At 39.8% G+C, this 15,318-nt stretch overlaps 1 protein-coding gene across 7 annotated transcripts in view; it reads right to left on the bottom strand.

Moving 5' to 3' along the window:
- Positions 1-15,318, bottom strand: part of TLN2 (talin 2) — a 146,954-nt gene that overhangs the window by 108,973 nt on the left and 22,663 nt on the right. The window contains exon 1 of one of the 7 annotated variants that reach the window (XM_038147561.1): positions 2,670-2,827. The exons of the other annotated variants lie outside the window; for them this stretch is intronic. The gene's annotated coding sequence lies outside the window, so the exon portion shown is untranslated. Of the gene's footprint in view, positions 1-2,669; positions 2,828-15,318 lie in introns of those variants that run through there. 7 annotated transcript variants of the gene reach the window in all.

Below are 15,318 nucleotides of genomic sequence, written 5' to 3'. Positions count from 1 at the left end.
ACTCAAACCAGAATGATACAAAACAAATTTAAATTCCTTTCTGTTAGCATACCAACAAACCTTTGATGAGCCAGGCCAGTCTGCCTTACAGAGAATTTCCAAACAAACAGACAGACAGACAGACAGCACCAGTCCTAGACCTCCTGATAATGAAATCCGGTTACCAAACAAAATGCAGCTTCACTGAGGTGCAGGGGGGAAGTGATTCTGGCCCAGCTCTAAATACATACACAGATGTACACACATGCTGTTACTTTAGACATGCAAGCACACAGGGCCTTCTTCCAGAGCTCATCACGACCTCATGACCTAGGCGTCCCCCCCTCTCCATCACATCAGCACACTCTGCATTTTCAACACAGTCAAGGTGAGAAGTTTCCAACAGGAAGAAATCTATTGTATAGATACATCCCAAGGTGAAAACCCCGTCAGCACTTGGGAAAAGACACAACTTCAGAACACTAGGAAACATGGAAAACATCCAATAAACCATTTCTGGGGGGAAGCAAAGGCCAAGGCACAACTTGTAGATTTTCTTGTATGCTTGCAGCTCATGTTCTCCCACTACCATGACTTGTTATCAAGCCTCCTATACAAAATTTCAACATTAGCCATGATTTCTAAACTACTTTCATTACACTTCCCTCTCCAAAAAAACAGCCATTTATACAAGTGAGTGAAGACACATCAAACAGATGAAGAAGCTGAGTGTCTACCTCCTGCATTTACTTCTTGAAGGAGGTACATGTCTTTTGATGTGACTGTGGGAAGGGGAACTTAAAAGGCAGCTTTAATCACTACTACTTATTAGCGTTCCTCAGAAACGGGGGATTTAGTATGTTTACAGACTGCACACATTACTGCTGTTCACTACACCAAAAATGCATAAAGCAGTTCCCTTTCTGCCTGATTTGCCTTGGAGGACATTAAGTTAACATTTCAGAAAGAAACAGCAGTTCTTTAACTATGCAGCTGCCAAATCAATTCTTTCTGATTCAAATATGCTTTGAATTTCATAAGATCTTTCCACAGACATAAATCTTTCAGTCCCAAGCACTTCCTGTCATTTTAATTACTTCCCTTCAAGTCCCCTAAAGAACAAAAATGATGCTTTGCAGTGTTCACAGACAGGATGAACAGCACTTACTGTGTCCTAGGGGAGAACACTGTCAGGAAGGGCTATTTAAGTGGGGGAAGAAGGAGAGGCAGTGCTGGAAAACACATACCTAAGAAATGCATACAGTTAATACTCAATTGAAATCAAAAATATGACAAGCTCAACCTCCTTCTCATTCCCCCCTTCCAGTAAATGGAGGAGAGATGCCTTCTCTTGACACACTGAACTTTCCAAGCACACGTTTCTGGAATGAAACAGCACCTGAGTTACATTGGAGAACACAAAATAATTCTTTTCAAGTTGCTTCCCCTACTTCTAGATATGTGGTGGTCTTAGATCAAGGGGGTTTTATAGAAATATTTCATATTTTACATTTATTTTTCTTTTATATTTATTCAATTCAAAAAGCAAGCAAATCTCCATCACACTTGTGCACTGATATGGTCTCGAACCAAGGCAGACCCCCAGATGTGCGCACAGATTGTCAAATCCCAAGTAATGTCCTTTCCAATCACCTCCACACGGGAGCTGCTTCCGTTTCAAAGCTCCTGCCTCTCTGTGGTTCACCTTGAGGTTACCTCCTGTAAGCTTCCTCCACACACCAGCCCAGACTCCCATAATCTTGCTGTGTAGAAATTTAAATCAGGTCACCCCGAGGCAATTTGCTAAAGAGAAAGCATTGTTTGCCTTCACGTCAACTAAGCTACTTAAATACTGCAAGAAACCTTCAAGCACTCAACAATCTCAGTCACTCAAAGCTGGTTTCAGTAGTTTAAGGTGACTGTAGAGCTGCAGATAGACAATGCCCTTTACCTGCCACTGAGAAGAGGGTTGGCATGCTTGCCCTGTACAGCTGCAGGATTTCCTGCTAAAAAGAAACCCCAAAAAACCTCAAAAAAAACCTCCCCCCCAAAACAAAACCACCAAACGCAAATAAATTAGAACAGATCAACTCATTTTCAACATGTCAGCAGCACACCAAACTGTTTGTATGGAAGAATGAACTGACTTCTGATACTCTGAATAACAGAGATCCCAGAAAGATGTATTTTCACCGATTTTCTATTAATTGTCCTGGAGTTGAAGCCAAAAAAACCAACTAAATCAAGCAATTTTCCTATCTGGTCTTTTTGAAACACTAACATCAGGGTGCACAGAATGAAGGCTTTAGAAAAGAAGAGGTAAAACATTGCATTCTTAGCTCCAGTCAGCATATTGCATTTCAGTATTTTCACAATAACACAGTTGATATCCAAAGTTATTTCCAAAAGCTTTTTCGTGCAATGTCTGCCCAAGGGACTGATTCCACTGCATTCAAAAAGCACATCGGAAGTATTTATTGCTTCCAGATTTTGAAAGGAGAAATTACTGTTATAACTCAGCTGAGTCATCTTAACAGCTCTGCTAAAATCTCTCTGGTTCTCATGCCAAAGCCTCACTTTAGAAAAGACATGCTTCCTGTGTATTAATTCTCCAAGCATATAAAGCCCATAGTCAACGTTTAAGCAAAAAATAGATTTAACAAGGAAGATGAATGCAACCCAAAACTTACAGTGCAGGCTACTTGAAACACGTAGCAAACTTGGGACGTTCAGTTACTGCATACAACACTCCCTAACCTTTCTTCCATTCTCTGCCAAAAAGCCAAAACACTACATTCAGAATTTGCACTAAAAGCAAAATTTGATAATCATGACCCGTGTCCAAGTCTGCATTGAGTGGTTTTATTGGATCAAGTTAGCACATAGGTGACAACTGACCTCAGTGCTGCAGACACGCCAACCGCGTCACAAGAGAAGAGCAGCAGCCAATCCAGGCAGGCTCCGTTAATGACAAATGAAGCTGATGGGTAACATGCAGATCTGGAGGTGCAGTAATGCAACAGCTCAGTTACAGACTGAACCCAGCAATCAGAGAACAGGCACTAATCAGAGATGTAAAAAAGTCTGAAACTTCTGCCCAGCGAGCTTTTGCTGTGAAAAGGCACAGATTTTAAAATTAAAAAGTCTATCAAGAATGCAAGTGACTGTTGAATGCAACAACTAAAATACCTGCTCAGTAGCACTCATTTTGGTCACAGACCACAGGAATGTATGAACCAACATTAAGTAAATGATTAGCACAATATTATACATAAACCACTCGGGATGAACACAGCAAGTGAGCATGTTCATGAAAACTGGTGAAATGATACAACTGTACTTTGGCAGGTAACATTTAGCAGGTCAACAGGCCAAGTGGCAATATCTGAATTCAACTTGCATTTTTATTGCCCTGTTTCTAAATCTGTGGTTTAGATATTAAATGGGTTTTATCATAACAACTTTCAAGTACTCCTCATCATGCTTTAAGTGATAGATTCCACTTCTGTCATAGTGCACTCTGGAAGCAAAGCTTCTGACTTGCCTGAAAATTCAGAGCAGCCCAGCTCTGAGCTGTGTTCTGGATTTACTTTCACTCCAGCTGCTCTCATGAATGATTAACACTCGAGTCTTCTACAACTATGTGTTCCTGGCTCCTTGGACAGCACTTAGCTGTACGAGCAGATGGACAACAAGCTTTTGGAAGCAATTCTGCCAAGAACGTCCAAGCCAAATGCTCTTTTTGGACTGGCATGGGGAGAAGCATGTGGGAAGAAACACACTTCTGGTTGACATGTTTGCCGCTTGGAATGTTGCCCTGAACTGGCAACTGGCAAATATTTACAGAGGAAACTTTTCTCTTGGTTAGAAAGTGACAGGGGACACATCAGTCAGAGCATGGAAAATGACAGATCAAGTCTTGTGTTCAGAAGCACCACTGTAGGATCAAACAAAGACTAAATGCTGCATGACATTAGCGTATCTTCAAGAAACTCACAAAATAGGCAGAGCAGCAAAGTTTTAGCAACATAAAATACTCAATTCCACAATATCCAATTCTTCTGAAATATTTCTGAATTGCTGGAGGGGAGAGGTTCCCCCTCAGGGAAAAGACCAAGGATCAGTATCTTAAATCAGAAGAAATCCCCACGATTGCCTTGAACTTAGCCAGTGCATTTGAGAAAAGCTGATCTATTCTGGCCCTGTTTCCACCTCCTTGTATCTTTGCAGCTGTACAGAAACCTGTGAAGGTGGAGAGTATTAGCCTCTGATTGCATGGACCCAGAAATGAAGGCTTAAAAAAATTCAGGTGACAGAAAAGACTTTTTCACAACAACCAGATGGCTGGGGAAATAAAAAACCTCTTATGATGGACAGTCTGTGTCTCTGAGCTTTTATGCCTTCTTGCCCCAAGGACATATATGCCTGAAGTGACAGAATTACTTCAATTAAATTACAATACTGGACTTCTAGTCACAGGGAAACCAGGTGAAAAAAAAATAGGCAAAAACAGAAGTGAAGGTTTTTGCATTTCTTTCTTCCATGATTTTCCTTAGACATTTGGGTATGTATAATGTTAACAAACCTAACTTGTTTGTAACACAGGCAGCAGAGAGAACATTCAAAAAATGCTAAGACAAAAAAAGTAATCTGATAAGTAAAACTGATATATGAAATAAAAGAGTCAAGAGGAAATACCTCTGTACAAAGGAAGTGTGCATAAGGGTGCTGTACAACTATCACAGAGTAGACTTTAAAAACAACAAAATCGAAATTTACAACAAAATCAAGACAACAGTAAAAGCATAAATTAACAGCTGTATCTGCAGAAGCTTCTGCCTTGACATCTGTGCTTCAGTTGAACTGACAGGTCATTGCTGCACAAAAGCTTCAGAAATCATGTTTTGGGGAAGAAAGGGACACCTAGCCATGCTCACCTGCCCCATGGCTGCAATACTAAGACAATAAAAGACATTCTTGAGAATTTCAGAGATGGAAGTAGCTGCAAAGAGGACCAGTGTAAAAACAACCAGGACCTTGGCAACTTCAGGGGTTTTCATCACAAGGGAGCCAAATACACCCTCACAAAAACACAGTACTTTTCTTCAAGGTCATGGGGTGGTTTATAATTCTCCCACAAACTCTGTGCTCTCTACTTGAAGCACAGTTTCTCTGAAGTTTCAATCTTCAAGTTGCAAGGGAGTTTTTTTTCCCTCTAACTTTCATTTCCAGCAGCAACTGCTCCACAATAGCTTCCCAGTTCCCCCTACTAGGCACTCCTTTGAAACAACCAAGTTTTCAGACATGTTCCAAGGCATCTCTTATTCTCCACAGAGGATTTAGAAGCACTCCCAGCTTTCCCACTGGTCCAAAAAACAAGCAGTTGTTTGTGTCATGTGGTCCATTTTCAGTATTTTCATGAATGCAGTCACCCCTCTGAGGACTGGAGTAAGCTGTCAGCCTTTAAATTGACAATTCCAGCAGAGATGCCAAGGCCCTAAACTACCCTTTGAAGAAGACACCACATGTGCAACCCTACAGCTGAATGCTCAAAGTGACACCAGTAAAAACTTACTGAAGTTACATTGTACCTCCATATCTTCCTCTGTGGCTGCAAAAGCCCTGCTTTAATCCAGTCGTCCAGAACAAACTTCCACTGGAATTCCAGGGCTTTATTTCACAGAAGGCACTGTGCACAGCAATATGAGCTGGAGAGTGAGAAGACATTGTCAACAAGCAAAGCACGTTTCAGCCACATGGTCAAATTCCAGTTGTGACCTTACTCCAGTATACTGCAGTGGGGTGATAGGATTTAACAATACTTGAATTTAGCCCAGACAAAAAAAATCTGTGTTTCTGTGGTTATGACCTATAAAATCTAGATTTTCAAAGGTCCCTGCTCCAAATTAAATATTCACACACACACACACACAAAAAAAAAAAAAAAAAAAACAACTTCCAATAATGAGACAGTTTCCAGAAAAGTTATGGGGACTGTTTGATTCAGTCTCCCCAGGAATTTGCCTTCCCACACAAGCTGTAAATTTGAATGATACTCAGAATAGTTGTTTTTCTATCTTTTCTGTAACTAAGATTTGTAGACGCTCATGTCACAATGCTCATCAACAAGTAGCCAACTTTCCAAACAAAACTAAATTTTAAAACCAGAAATAGTGATTCCAAGACCATTAGTTACTGCGCTATTTGATACCTGCTAAAGATAACTGGAAATCAGAGTTCTTTTTCTAGACAACCAGACGTCCTGGTATTGCTCCTTTATTTATGTCCAAGGAATGTCTAGCGTTAGAATAAAGACTGACTTAAGGAGTTCTCTGTTGGAGAACTGCTTGCAAGGGTTGTTTTGCTATTAGTACAAGGTTGGGGGAGCATTTATTTTCCTTAAATCAAACTGTGGTGAAAGTTAATTCTTTCTTACAAAAATAGTTCTGAAAAAATGGGATATTTTCAACCAGTATGCACAGTGTTCTTCACTTAGCAGCTTAATTCTGGATGCTCAATGCCAGGTGTGGCAGACCATGTGCATGCTCAGAGAGTTAACTGGTAAATCAGCTGATTTAGCTTGGCCCATACTGTGCAAGAAAGGGGCATCAGAACTCCACCCCAACTCTGCAACACAGCCCTGCACTGTTGCTGCATTTTCTACTTAACTGCAAATGTTTCTGGTAATGTTTTCATCTAGAAACGGGAAAAAAAAAACAACACTGGCATGCTCTAGCCAAGATTAATACCTTTTGTACCTTTAATAGGCTATGCATGCTTTGTTAGAACACTTTTAGAAAATTTCAGGTAATTTGACAGCTATGCTGTTTAAAGCTACAGTTTAACCACTTCTGACTCTGGCATGGTTTGTTTCACACAAGGCTTTCCTCTGTCTTACTTCATCCAGTCTAAGATGAGCCTACAGGAAAGGAATTTACAAAACGAACCAGAGAAAGCTGAACATGTACATTTTTTAGCGCTACTATCCAAGAGAGCACTTTGGGCATGCTAAATGACAGCCTAGACAAGGGGAGGGAAAAGTAAAACAGATTCTAATTCTGGAGTTTCACATAGAGTTGTGAGCATGATGAAGAGGCAGGCAAACACTAAAATCCAGGCCATGAAATACCATCTCATTTATATGCAGAGTTTCTGGAAAGACAAAAGAGAAGGAGCTTTCAGTCAATGAACCAAAGCTCACTGATTCTTTCCTAGCATTCTCAAAGTCAAAACACTGTCCTTTCAAATAATATGAACAACTAGTAAGCAAAAGAGGGAACTAAGTTACATCAGGCTCTCCATACGGGGAGATGTCCAAATCTGAAATGTGTTGACTACTTGTTATTGTCCTCAGTCAGGGAAATCTAGGTTTTAAAATCTTCTTAGCAACATTTAACTGTTTATCTTTAGAATTTCTAGCCTATTTGATAAACGACCTTGACTACAAATAGCTTTTTTCAAAATTATTTCTTTATTGAGTGGAAGACCAAAACCAACTTCATGTGTCATGAGACGAAGTTGGCATCCTATTCCCTTCCTGCTTGCTGCCTCGCAGAGCTGACATCATTTCTCATGTCTGCCCACAATTTCTTATAAACATCCATAACTTGACTAGAACTATGTAGAAGGAGACCTGACAGCCAAGTCCATTTTTGGAACATTAGCTTGCAACCAACATATCTGAGAGCATCTGCAATGCAGAAAAATCCAATCAAGGGCAGAGCTTGCTGTCCCACCACTGAAGGTCATTTATGCTCCTGATGTGCTCCCACAGGTCTCATCTGTAAAATGCAGTTTGTAAAGCTCCTCTTTCTGGCTGTGTCTGTCCTCACTATGTGTAACGTGCTCAGTCAGGAGAATCCTACATGAAAACTGCTATGGTTTAAAAAGCAAGCAGAATCCAGCTAGGTTAGGTCATTTTCTTACCTCTGGAATACAACAGAAGTTCAGCTATAGAAAGTTAATAGTTAAAACTTGAACAAAAAATAGAGGCCAAACACCAGTGTCTTTCATTTCAGCACTTACACACTAAATGCAACAAGATTCAATTGCAGCCACTCAGGCTTTCTTATGTCATTATTTCTCCTCTATGCCACATTTCTTATGACAAGATAAAATTTAACTCAGCATGCAAAATTTCATGTAATAATTACACAGAAATTTTCACCAACCATGTGTTTGTCCATTAACATTCAATTAACATATTCCACTATGGACACCACAGCCCAATTTCAACCATTTCTGCCATCAAATGGAACAGATTATGGCATTACATGACAATCATGACAGCCTACAACTTACATTGACACCTTATTACTTAAGCAAATCCATAGTCCCCACAAACTAAACTCTACCATTTAGCTTCAATTGATTTGCTTTACATTAATTTCATCATACCAGCTCCTACACCCCTAATAGTACCTCAGGAGAATGTACAAATAAATTAAAATTAAATTACACCACCACATGAAAAATAACTGTTTACATGGTATTGTTATAAAAAAATATCAAAGTCCTTATTTTCAAAAACTAGATTCCAAATGCTGGACTTCTGGGCTCTGCTGTAAGGATATATTTAGTGCTGATATACTGCTCTCATCTCAGATTACACTATTCAAATCTAAAAGGCAATGCACGTGTTCAAGAGAACTGTTAAGAGTAAACATGTAAGTCCTGATGGAAAGTTCCTGTGGACTAGGTTAAGCCTTCTAGAGATATAAAATCAGGCATTACAAGGGAGAACTTGGACACCTTGTTTGTCCCACTTTTTAGCCTTCAAAGGTGCCTGCACTAAATCCTCAGTTCAAGATGGGAAGAGATTAATTGCTCTCCTTCTTAGTGGAGAAGACCCTTTCTCCACCAGGCTGAGACATAAATAGGGCCACCACATCCTCAATAAGGCCCAGATAAAAGCTACATCCTGTGGTTTCCAAGCCCTTTACCCTTGAAAGGGCAACCAACCACACAAACCACAAAAGGAAGAGGACTAGAACTGAGTATGTCTTTTGTATATAAAGCTATTAAATCTTTCACCTTTCACAGGTGCTTGATAGCTTGAGATCGCTTCAGCTGCCTCCGCTCTCTGGATATGGAGAGGAATAACAGTGCCCTTTCCAAAGCAAATATACAGCCTTTAAAAGGACCAGTAATAACTGTGCAACCTGAAGACCAGAGGGTAGAAAACAGCAGGCTGAAGGGGAAGATAAAGAGAAGGGCTTGGCAGCAATTCCACCTTCCCTGTAGTGCTTATGAGAAAACTGTCTGTGGCATTCACATTTGACGATAAGAAGCTTGAGGCACACAACAGCAGGAGGCTGAACACCTGGGAAATTACCTTTTGAGGCACTCCAAAACAACTGCCTTGTGCAGGTCAATCCCCTGCAGAGCTACAGCTTTTGCTGCCCTATCACCAGAGTCCCTGCCCTTTAGTATTAGGGAAAAGTCATCCATTTGCTGACCCATGCTCAGAGCTCAGATTTTCACTTGAACCAACTTCATTTGGATGCAATGGGAAGAAATACAGCCCCTCACTTGTACCTAAATGAATGTTAGGAGTATTAAGCAGATCCTAACTGTGTTTAATTCCTAACCAAAAAACTGACCTCAACCATATGCATGGCACCTTTAATTACTACCAACTCTAAGTAACAACTGAAAAATTATGCTGGGTAATTTTAGAAAATAATCGACAATATTTGAAAATGGGAAAGAGAAAAAAATTACTTAAAGTAATAAAAAATGACAGTGTTGTCATATTAAAGAAGCTTGACCTTTCTGAGGTTGTTCCCTTAGGAGCCTTTTGCAGCAGCAGGCAAAAAGCCCAGTCAGGAAATTCGGGCTGCAAAAAAGAGAAAGCCGACAGCATGCAGGTGATGAACAAGTTAAGTGTGCTAAACATGGAAGCACTAGTGTACACTGAAGACAACAGCCAGGACCACAGCAGTTGCAGTGGTTTGTAGAAAAAGAGGATGCAGAGGCAGCTGCATTAGAAGAGGCAGCATTAGAAGAGCCAAAGCATCAAATAAAGACTGAGACACCCCAGCATCTCTCCTCGCAGTTAACTCAATTTACCTCAAACAAAATTCTTGTTTAAAGATGATCCAAGTATGGACTTCAGCAGTTTAAAAATTCTACATTACAGCAACAACTGCAATGAAAACACTGGGTTTGTTTGGGGTAGTTTTTCCCCTGCATAAATGGAGGATGGCTGAACTCCTGTTAAACTAAACAGAAGCTTACAATAATGAGATCAAGATTCAGATACAACTTGACAGTGACAAATCTGTACTGACAAGTTTGCAGACACCTTTCTTTTAACCACATTCCCTGGAGGAAGAGAGAGGCCGAGTAAAATCCCCAGATGGTTTGAAAGAGTCAAAGTGAACAGTTAAAAACCAAGGGGCTGCCTCTCACTGAATGTAAACTGAGTAAATGTAAATCCTACTGAGTTTTCTATCTGGTGAAGACTGAATTTGATCCCTCGGTGTTTCTAATAATTAAGAAAAGCTGCAGACATTTATTTCTTCCTACTTTTCCTCGTTCAGCTCAACCACTGACAGCCCAGCACCAGTGTTGGACCTTTAGATCAACAGACCTTTACAGTTTTAACTTCAAAGATGGTACATCACCACATCAGCTATCCTGAAAGTAACCCAAGTGTGTCACCAAAGCTTAAGTCATAGAAACACTGAGAGAAGTGCTACAGTCAGTGAAAAATGTAAAATTCATTTGTCACAAATTGTATATATTGCTTTTCCATGGCACTAATGCATATTCGACATTTTTTTCTATTTACTACCCTGATCACCTTCTAAATGAGCACGTGTTACCCTCCTGACACCACTCATATGAACTTCAAATCACTTGACCCACTTGAAGACAACAGCAGCATAAATTGAAGCACTTTACTTCACAGAAAAAACACCTGAATGCCCAAGAGAGTACCCTAGCCTGTAGTGCCATTTCCCATAGAACCCTTATACAATTTAACTCGCTCTGATCTCTTGCTGAGGTTCTAAGATGCTTTTATCCTAGCCCATGTGTGGAGATGTGTGCTAACAGCCATGCAATGCAAACACTGGAACCAGGGCACAGGGCCCACGGAGCGAGGAAATGCGCCCACGAGGAAGTCAAAGCAAGGTCTCCACTGTGCTCTGGATTGAAGGATATTTTCCAGAGGAACTCGGTGTACTTCAGTTTGCTTCTCTCCACCCTGTAACTCAAAAGGCTTTGTGGCCTATTCCTCCACAGATTTTCTGGCCCCACACTCCAAGCATCATCAGTGTGTCATCTATTTAATCTTCCCTAGTAAACAAACACTTCTCTTTCACTGTTCTTGTCACCTAGAATAGATCTCCTCAGAGCCCAAGCAAAAGCAGGGTGGAAGGAATTTAGTTTCAGCTATTCTGGCAAGAGTGTTACAGAAGAAAGACAAATGGATGCCAATGTACATCCCAGTGATGAAAGCACCTTCTGGAACTAGCCCCTCTTAGGTCTAGATATGCAATTAAAATTCAGTCTGGTATTTTATCATCCACTTCAAAATGAGAGATATCTAATCATTTAGTGAAAGCAAAAGAATCCAAATAAAAAACTCATCAGACAACATCTGCACACATAATTGCCACACAGGAAGCTTGCTTTGTTTTGCATAATACCTTAATAAACTGCATACTGGATTTTTGAGGTGGTAGCACTTGTAAATCCCAACTGCAAAATAAAATTAAGATTCCAAGTAAACAAAAGCAACCTACTCTTCAATTTACACTGAGCTTTCTTGCAAGAACCTTATCAAAGTATATATTAACTTGTTTACCCAGGCAGGGAAAGTATTTTTTTTCATGACTAAACATATCCATGCAGAGTCTGTTCTAGGTTTAGAGTTTTCTAAAAGTTTCCCAAGACTTTTTAATGATCTGGTCATGGCAGCTGTTTATAAAGTTCCCACCCACCAAAGAAGAGTTGCAGAAATATGAAAAAATCCTAAGTTGCAGCACAAGTTTTCACAGCTTTTGCCCTCTTGAGCTGCTGCCTCACACACAAAACAACACATCACTGACCTTGCAGAAGGCTGAGAACCCAGTTCTGGGACAGTAACTAAAGCTGCTGACAAAGGGAGCAAAACAGCTCCTGCCCCAGAGCTCTTCCACACATGGCAAAGTTTGTTCTGTAAGCTAAAAGGGAATATGCATAAGGCACTCCCATTTCTTGAAAATCTTTGAAGTCTCAAGTATTATACTCCACTAATATGTAAGAGAAAGAACATAATTTCAGGTAAAAGCTTTTTTTCTATAATATTGAGCACTTCAACTCAAGAAAGTACAACTTTAACTCTGTTCCCATCTCTTATCTAAACAAGATCTTTCTTTAGAGGACCCTTGATGAAAAGACCCTACAAATCATAGATGTGTGTGAGTAATTCTTTTCAGCCATTTCAAATATCAGTCAAAGACCACCCGAACACTGGAAGCTGGTCAAAGTTTCCTTCTGTTAGCTGCATTTCTAATTCCCATATTCCTCAAATTCCAGGAAAATAACTATATTGTAATGGTAATAAAAGCACTGACAATATAAAACCAGATTTTTCACTCTACACTATGTTTCATTATTTGGTACTACAGTCCCAGCATACTTGGTAGCTCCTCAGACTTTTGGGTTCTATTATGTTACTGCTCCTAAAACGTGTTTAAGCTTTCCTTCTGTCTCCCCTTAGTTACTAAGTGCATCTCACACATTTAGTTGACTTGGTCAAAGCAGATATTTTAAGCTCAATATTTCTTCATACATTTTCAAAAGATATTTAACTTCTCATCTTTTACGTATGAAGATAACAGCTTCTGACACATCCTGAAATTAACTGGCTAGAACTGCTTATCTGTTCATTTGAAGTATTGAAAGCATATACAAAGAAAAAAAAATATTCGATAGAACAGAACATTTAAACTGGAATTCTCTCTCACTCTTTCCTACCTCTCAGGAAACAGGCTTTCTCTCTAAGCCAGACCTCAGAAAACATCAGAAAACTCTCCAGATACAACAGAGTTGACTGATAAGATATGCCTGATTACCAAGTATCACTTAAGTTCAGTATCATCCTCAAAGTCACATAAATTTGACTGTTTTTCTTTGAGAACAACACATAAATAATCTAAGGGAGAAAAAGCAGAGAGGCAGACAACTCTGGAATAGCAGACTAACAGGAAGAAGAATTCTGCTAAAATGTGGACAGGTACAAAAGGCCCTCCTACTATCTAGAATGTTCAGAGAAAGTGAAGCAGTGTGCACAGAGTTTAGTTAAAATGCACACCATTTCATACCTGATTTAACTGTGACTTTTTAAATACTAAAACAAGAATAATGCCTTAGTTTTAAGTTCAGGACAAGTATTTCAAGGCCTTTTCCAAGGGGTCTTCCCTACTGCTAAAAAAGGCAGTAGGGAAAGACCCCTTGGAACATCCCTTTAGCTTTACAGTCAGCACCAATTTCTTACAAGCTTTACATTTCTTCAAATATGAACTGACACAACTTTCTAAAACTCCTAGTATTGGAGTTTTCTTTATTAAGCTGCTTAAAGTGGCTCTGCATCATAGATTACATTATTTTGTGAGCAGTTCTTTCTCACAAAAAGACCCTTTAGAATAATCTGAACTACGGGCCCCGTCAGCACAAAAACACTAAACCAAAAGTTGCACATTTTGTAGTTGTTAACATCCAGCCACCAACCCTATCTGCAACACAGCATGCTTGGCAGCAGGACACAAATACATAACCTGAGGCTGTAGTAGGTTTTAGAAGAAGCTGAACAACCACATATTGGCAAATTTCCTGGAACTCAATCTGAACAGAAGTCAAGGACACTTGGGCAACACTGTGGGGCTGGTGACACAGCACGAGCCCTGACTAAAACAAAGAATGCTTCGGCTGCAACTTCAGTGCTGCCCTAAGATCAACCCTCACGAGCCAAAAAGCCAAGTTGGGAAGTTCTGCCTGAACAGTAACTTTATTGTTGGACTGACAATACAGTGGAGATTGGCTTCATTTGGGTCTCTCAGGCTCAACATTTCCCCCTCTGTAGAGAGGCCATTTTATTATACTCTGTCCTCCTTCTTAAAAGCTAGCATATAATTAAGCCTTTAAATAAATTAATCTGGAAGCTTTTAAGAGTTACTCTACATATATACATAATGAGATAAGGAAAGAAAGTAAATGATACTTTTTTTCTCTTAGTTGTTTTCAAATCTGGAACAGAAGAGGCAAACCTCCTGGCAATGGTTGTGACCATTGATATATACATAGTAGCAGCCCCAAGTACCAGAGCAGCTAAAACAATCTTCAGGGTCATAATTCCAGCAAGTCTGAGTGTTTGCACTTCAAAATCAAGTCAGTATTCAGACAATTAAATAGAACTAATACTGAGAATCAACTGTATTGACAGAAGAAAGCCATGCCAGTGGAGAGAGGAATGGCAGTGGGAGAAGAAAATTAATTTCATTTACACTATGAATGTTCTTGTGCCCCAAAATGCCCTCAAACAAAATACTGGGGAAGCTAAAGTCAAAACACTTGTCACACAATGAAGAAACCTTCGTTTTCAGGCAAGGTAACTGATGAAGACATCAATAGATTCTCTCAAAGGGAGATGTGCAGTTTCCCATCACCTTTGAATCACATTTTGACTGAAGGATTTTCATGTTTCTGCCTCCTCTCATAGTAAATTAAGGCAATGATAAAAAAATATTCTAGCACTTCCCATTTCTGAACTAAAACAGTATGAAACCCTGGCAACAAAACCCAGGTTTTTTTCAGTTCAGTTATTTCTCTAGAACCCAACTTTTGCAGCATGACAGATGTTTGGAATACTATGCAGTGTTTATTATGGCACTCCCAGTAAGGAGAACCTAATGAATTGCTCAAAAAAACCCCAAACATTTCTATTTTTCATTGTTTTTGCTAGAACAATTATTTCAGTAACCATTCTCTTCATTTTCCATTCCTCTACAGATAATACCATTTCCTCCAGAGTAGTAGTTCAAATATGATATTCCTAGTTTTATCCATAACTTTGCAACAACAAAAAGTTCAAAGCAGTAAAGGCACCCAAGTAGTCCCCTGAGGCTGCTGATTAGGGACCCAGCCTCAGGGGTCTGAAACAAGAGATGAAGTGATACATTCAGCTGTTCATCGTAGAAAACACACATTGATGATGACACAGTTTGCATGTGCCTGAACCAGAAAGGTCTTTCACCACACCTGCTAAAGCTCCAGCTACAGAGGTGGCCAAGAGGGGAATCACAATAGAAAAAGGCAAAAAAACTCACTAACCATGAGATCAGTAGGGAA

The sequence above is a fragment of the Motacilla alba genome, chromosome 10 (assembly GCF_015832195.1).
Source record: "Motacilla alba alba isolate MOTALB_02 chromosome 10, Motacilla_alba_V1.0_pri, whole genome shotgun sequence".
Classification (NCBI taxonomy): domain Eukaryota; kingdom Metazoa; phylum Chordata; class Aves; order Passeriformes; family Motacillidae; genus Motacilla; species Motacilla alba.
The sequence above is the reverse complement of the archived record's forward strand: the minus strand, read 5'-3'. Positions and strand labels throughout refer to the sequence as shown.